Below are 6,749 nucleotides of genomic sequence, written 5' to 3'. Positions count from 1 at the left end.
TCAGTCAGCTCTGGTATTTAGAGAGTTTTAGGATGGGTTTAGGAGCTCAGTTGCTATCAGAGGCTGTAATGTCAGCTTAGGTGGCTGGAGCTTTCCTAATGTGCGGCCATCTTCCAGCGTGGCCAAGCTCCGCCTCCCTTGGGCTGTATTTTTAATGTAAAAGAGGATCCGGAGACAGGCCGACTGGGAGTACCGGAAGAGTTGGCAGGAAAGGCCGGGGCTTCGGCCTACATCGGCACTTACACGACACAATAACGGATCGATTAAAAGGACATTGATTATACCTACAGACGGGCAACATTCTGTCAGTGTCCCGGAAAGCCAGTTTGCATATATCATCTGACAAGAGACTTTTTCCTGAACAGGCCACAGCCTGGAAAAGCTCCGGTGAAGAGGCAGTAAGTGCTTGTTTATTCACTTCATAAATAAGCATACCATACTTTTCAGTACTTACCCTGAGTTACATTACATTGCTTTGATGCCGGTTTATAAGGCCCTGAATACACTTCATAACTCACAGCAAGCAAGAGGCCTAGAAATAACAGAACACCACATGGGGACTATATTTGCAATATCTGCTTAAATGACCTATTTCAAACATCACTGGAGACACAAATAAGAAGGTGGTAATCAACAAATAGGGGATCCTTCAGAGTTAGGTTCTTTTCAGTGAAGAGCTTACATTTATAACATCTGAAAGTCTAGCTAACCTGGGGGTGCACCTACAGGGGTAACTTCAGGATATGTTTAGCAGACAAACTACACAGCTCTCAGAAGTCTTATGACATTAGAACCAGGATTCCCTATATAAAGGAACTTAAAATGCAGTATTATATCTTGGCAATACTAGCAGGAAAACTAATGTGCTGATGCTGTATCAATAATGGTTAACCTGGAACGAATGTGAATGGCGACATATGGTCAGAAACATTAGCACTGTTACCATAGCATATTTACATTGATATTGTGGCCCTTCATTACTCTATCATAACTGTCTGGGTTAAATAACTTACAATCTGTGCGAGGAATAACTTCTATAGAGTCTTGCTAAGGCACTAACAATAGCATTCAAGATGAAAAGTAGAAATCAATCTGTAAAAGAATGTCTCTCTAAATCTCAATCGAAATTAAGAACTCTAGATAAATTTACAAGCTCACCAAAACATAACACCGCAAGTGAAACCTCAGAGGAGGAAAATGTGCAACAGGGAGATATTCCTAACAATGAACTGCTAACTCAAATAAAATCCTTTTTCCATGAAGAGCTGAAAACGGCTTTGAGGGATCTTAAGCAAGATATCAGAGAGATTGGGGGCAGGACAACAGAGATTGAAAGCAAATTAGAAGATATTTCAGAAGAAATTCCACAAATTCAACACACACTTCTGGACCATTCCATTTATATAAAAAAGCTTGAGGATCAAGTTGAAGATTTGGAGAACAGATCTAGAAGTTCCAACCTTCGTATTAGAAACCTTCCTGAGGACTATAAGAATTTACAAGCGGATATAACTGAAATCTTCCACAAACTCATCCAGGACACAGATCCTACAATGCTGATCATGGACAGAGTACACAGGGCCTTAACCAAGCCCGCACAATCTAAAACAAGAGACATTATTGTCAAGTTACACTATTTCCATGTCAAGGAATTAATTATCCAAGCAGCCAGACAGACCCGGACCATCACATATGAGGGCCACAGTATCCAGATTTTTACTGACTTATCACCAATCACATTGAGAAGACGCAGGGAGCTGAGACCAGTGGTCATGGCTCTTAGCAGAGAAAACATTAAATGCCGCTGGAATTTCCCATTCAAACTGATCTTCACTCATAACAACATCTCATACTCTTGCACCACTCTAGAAGAGGGACTAATGCTCTTATCTAAATTAGAGATTCAAGTTGCTGAAGATGAACCACCGACCACCCACAAACCTTTGAAAAAGTCAATACAGAAAGAGTGGTCGACAGTAAGCAAGAGTGGTAAAATCAAAAAAGTGAAAACTGCTTCAATCAGAGAAGATGAAGACATAGACCCCCCAGCGGAGACGCCTACAGCGCCCTGACTCTTTATGGATCTGAAGTGGAGATTCAAAATATTACGGATCATAGAAGTTTACAAGAAGATTTGTTCTATATACCATGTAGAGGATGTCATAGGCAGACTTTCAGATCAATGATTCCTGAACTTTCTCATCAGCGAATATGAAGAGAACTGTACGCCACTTTATTATATGAGAGTCCGAGGTCCATTGAAGACTCTTCCTCTTTGCCTACTTCCTTTATCTCCCACTTCCCTATACTTTATGCTCTCGGCTTCTTTCTTTCTATCCCTTTTTCTTCTTAACTCTATCTCTAATACCAAGTTATTTGGATTGACTGAAGGTACTGTAATGTTAACTTTCCTCCGAATTATAGACCAACGTAAAGCTGTTAGAGGTTCCAGTGTTAACCTAAGTTATGTGATTTATTTGTTAATGATGCACAATGCTGCGTTAAGTTGTAAGTATTTATCTTGTTATTGTTTTTGTTTATATACAGTCTCAAATGCTCATGAAACACAGATGTATAAAAAATTGTCTCATAAAATTGTCTATAGCTACAAAGGGGGATTTGCTAGCAAGTATAAGGGGAAAAAGAAATGCATATTAAACTAATCACCCACAATGTGAGAGGGTTAAACTCCAACATAAAAAGGCAATCTCAGAATATAAATCCCAAAGTGCCCACATAATAATGCTACAAGAGACGCATTTTGTTACAGAAACCACGCCCAAGTACTGGGATAAGAATTACCCATTGCAGTTTCACGCACTTAATCCTAAAAAAAATGTGGGGTCTCTATCCTAGTACATGCATCTCTAAATTTTAGTTGAATTCTTTTTATTAATAAGAGAACGGAGTACAGCACAATAGTTCAAAACATATCCATACATTAAGTAAGTCACAAGACTTGTACGGTCCTACATCCTTTAAAGTCCATATCTCTCCATTTTGAGTAAACAAAAGGGTCTTTGGCTGAACCAGATAACCAGTTCATAAAGTTATAAAAAAAAGGGAGGAATAATTAAACAAATTGTTTTAAAGAATTTCCAACAAAATACAATAAACTAATATGAAATAAATAAAAACTGAGATAAAAATGAGTAACAATAAAATTAAGAGGGTGTCCAGTCTCGGAGTAGCCAGCCTAATATGGGGTAGAATGATGTACAGTGTCGCTGTCTTATCTTTTAAATGTCTATCTAGGTACCAGGAGACAAGACTATCCTTGTGGAGAATAATTTACATTTCTTTTATAATCATCCCAAATAGTGTGTAGTGCAATAAAATTGTCGGTAGTACCTCTCTTATAGGCGGAGTATTCCTCAAGCTCTAATAGCTCTGAGACTTTATCACGCCAGTTGTTCAATGTGGGGATATCTTTAGTCTTCCATATTCTAGCTATTAGCAGTTTTGCACTGTTTGTGAAAATGCGAAATAGAGGGAGCAGGGATCTGCAGGGCAATTTAGTGGACTTATTTAGTAGCCAAATCAAGGGGTCTGGGGGGATCGAGACCTGGAAAATTATTTCAACCTCGTGTATGACCTCGTACCAGTAGTGGTTTAGCCGGGAGCACCACCACCACATGTGGCCCATTCCGCTACCTACATGGCCGCATCTCCAGCACCTGTCACTGATGGAAGAGAACAGGCGATGAAGTCTACGGGGGGTTAAATACCAGCAGTGTAGGATTTTATAGTTGGTCTCCAATATGGAAGCTGAGGTAGAGGATCTTTTCGTGTTTGAAAATATGTTGGTTGCCGTCTGTGGAAGAATTATTTTCCCCAATTCTCTCTCCCACATCTCGATAGAGTATGGTAGATTACCTGGAGGGGGTTGGAGTAACATTTTATATATAATGGATAAGGAATGTCTGATTGGTATATTGATCAGATATAATTTCTCTAAGTTTGTGGGAGAGCGAGTTATGTTGTTCTTGTTCTTATGAGTGTAGATATAGTTGTGTAATCGTCTGTAAGAGTACCAGTTATTTGCCCAGTCAAATCCCCTCTCTATTAGCTGTTCTTGTGTGCACATAATTTCATTGGTAGTTATGTTATATATAGATATGTCTTCTGCTGTCGTGGCCAGGGGTGTCGAGTCGGATAGACAAGTCAGCGAGAATTCTGAGTTATGTATTAAGGATGTCAGGGGGCCCGGGGTGGACGAAAGGTATGGGTGGCGTGTGGAGGTTAGATTCCATATTAAAGCAGTCTCCCTAATGATAGGGTTGGTGAGTCGTTTAAGTGTCTCGGTAAAGTCCGGGCGCCAACATAAGCTAGAGAGAGGGGTGTCGGGATTCAATTGTCTTTCTAGTTGCACCCACCTTCTCTGTGATGTCCCCACCCTCCAATCAAGAATCCTTTGAAGGAAGATGGAATTTCTATATTCTTCTAAATTAGGTAAACTCAACCCCCCATGTTGTCTCAGTAGGCACATTGTGTTTTTATTTATTCTTGGCGGTTTATTATTCCAAATAAATGTAGTGAATAGGTTCTGAACCTGGGGTAAATATTTAGGGGGAATAGGGATTGGGAGAGCCCCCATGATATAAAGCAGTCTAGGAAAAATATTCATCTTTATAGTATTTATCCGGCCCCACCAAGACAGCCTTTTTGCCTTCCAAGAAGACAAATCGCGCATTATTGTGTTCTTGATTGGGAGAAAGTTATCTTGGAACAGCGAGTCAAACGAACGAGTGAGATATATACCCAGGTATTTCATGGTGCTCTTACACCATCTCAACGGGCAGCCCCTTGTAATAAGTGCTACCGAGCTTGGCGAGAGCCCGATATCCAAAATCTCAGATTTACTTTGGTTTATAAGGAAGTCCGCAAGGTTTTGAAAAGTTGAAAGTTCTGACAGAAGCGCGGGGATCGAGGTCTCTGGGTTGGTGAGGGTGAATAAGACGTCGTCCGCAAATAAGGACAATTTGTATGTGTCCTGTCCTAAAGAGATTCCAGAGATGTCTGCGTTACTCCTAATCTTGGAGGCTAGTGTTTCGATATAAAGCGCAAATAAAATGGGGGAGAGTGGGCAACCCTGACGCGTACCGTTCTTGATTTCTATCGGGGGGGATAAGGATCCGTTAAGAGTGATGCTAGCGCTCGGGGACTTGTATAGCGCAAATATTCTCTTTAAAGTAGCTAGGCCAAAACCGAAGGCCTCGAGGGAAGCTCTGAGAAAAGACCAATTGACACGGTCGAAGGCCTTTTCCGCGTCCGTGGAGACCAATACCGCAGGAGTTTTGCTGTTGGAGATATGCCAAATTAACTGTATGTTGCGGACGGTATTGTCTCTTGCCTCGCGGCCTGGGACAAAGCCCACTTGGTCATTATGAATGAGATGAGGGAGGAGACGGTTAATACGATTAGCAATTATTTTTGCAAAAATCTTTAAGTCAGAATTTATTAGTGAGATTGGGCGATAGTTAGCTATTTGCTCCGCGGACTTGCCAGGCTTGGGAATGACCGAAATGTGGGCCCGGAGAGAGGTCGGAGGGAAGTCTTTATTTTCATCTATACTACAGAAATACCTAAGAAGATACGGGGACAACAGTTCTTTGAATTGAATATAGTACGAGTTCCCGAAACCGTCAGGACCCGGGGCCTTACCGGGAGGGAGAGAGGAAATAACTCCAAGGATCTCCTCCTCGGTAAACGGGTTGTCTAATTCGTCTCTTTGTTCGTCAGATAGTCTTGGGAGATTTAGTTTGGAGAGGTAGTCATTAATATCTTCTTTGGAAGGGGATTCTTTGTCACGTCTGATATTATATAGATTGTCGTAGTAGTCTTTAAAAGCTAGAGAGATGTCAGTGGTCGTAAACTTGGTAGTCCCATCTGTACCCTGGATGCCCATTATGTATTGTCTATTAGTTCTTTTTCTAAGTTGGCGAGCGAGCATTCTACCTTGCTTGTTCGCCCCTTCATAATATATCTTTCTCAGAAATAGCGCTTTCTTTTTTGCTTGGGTGCCCAGGAAAAGACTAAGCTGCTGGCGTTTGTGTGTGATACTGTCCAGAAGAGAGGTGCTAGATGGGAATGCCTTATGTGTTTCTTGAAGTTTGGCTAGGTCGACTAGTAATGAATTAAGGTAGATTTGTTGCTGTTTCAACTTGGCTGCCTTGATTGCTATCAGCTCACCTCTAAGGACACATTTATGTGCGTTCCAGATGCTATGAATGTCTACGTCAGCAGTGTCGTTATTCGTGAAATAGTCTACTAGCGTCTTTTGTATTTGAGCGTAAGTCAAAGGGTCTCTGAGCAAGGAGTCATCAAATCTCCAATTAGGTGAGGGGGGGGAAGAGGGGGACCATTTTAATTGACAGCTAACCATGGCATGGTCTGACCAAGTTATTGGGTGAATATCTGTACTAGAAATACGGGATAAATTGGTTACATCTGTAAATATGTAGTCGATTCTGGTATATAGCTGATGTGGATTAGAATAGAACGTGTAGTCCCTCGCGTCGGGATGTTGGAGGCGCCATGCATCGTGTAATGTTAGTTGCTGGAGGGAATGTTTAATATGTCTCAGGGTTTTGTTAGGTACTGAGGATGTACCGGAGGAACAGTCAAGAGGTGGGTAAAGTGCAAGATTGAAGTCCCCCCCCAGGATCAAGCTACCCCTAGACACTTCCAATATTTTCTTACTAAGCGCATTGAAAAAAGGAGTAGGGTTAACATTAGGGGCATATATA

Source organism: Bombina bombina, chromosome 6 (genome assembly GCF_027579735.1).
Source record: "Bombina bombina isolate aBomBom1 chromosome 6, aBomBom1.pri, whole genome shotgun sequence".
Classification (NCBI taxonomy): domain Eukaryota; kingdom Metazoa; phylum Chordata; class Amphibia; order Anura; family Bombinatoridae; genus Bombina; species Bombina bombina.
Note: the sequence above shows the minus strand (reverse complement) of the source record.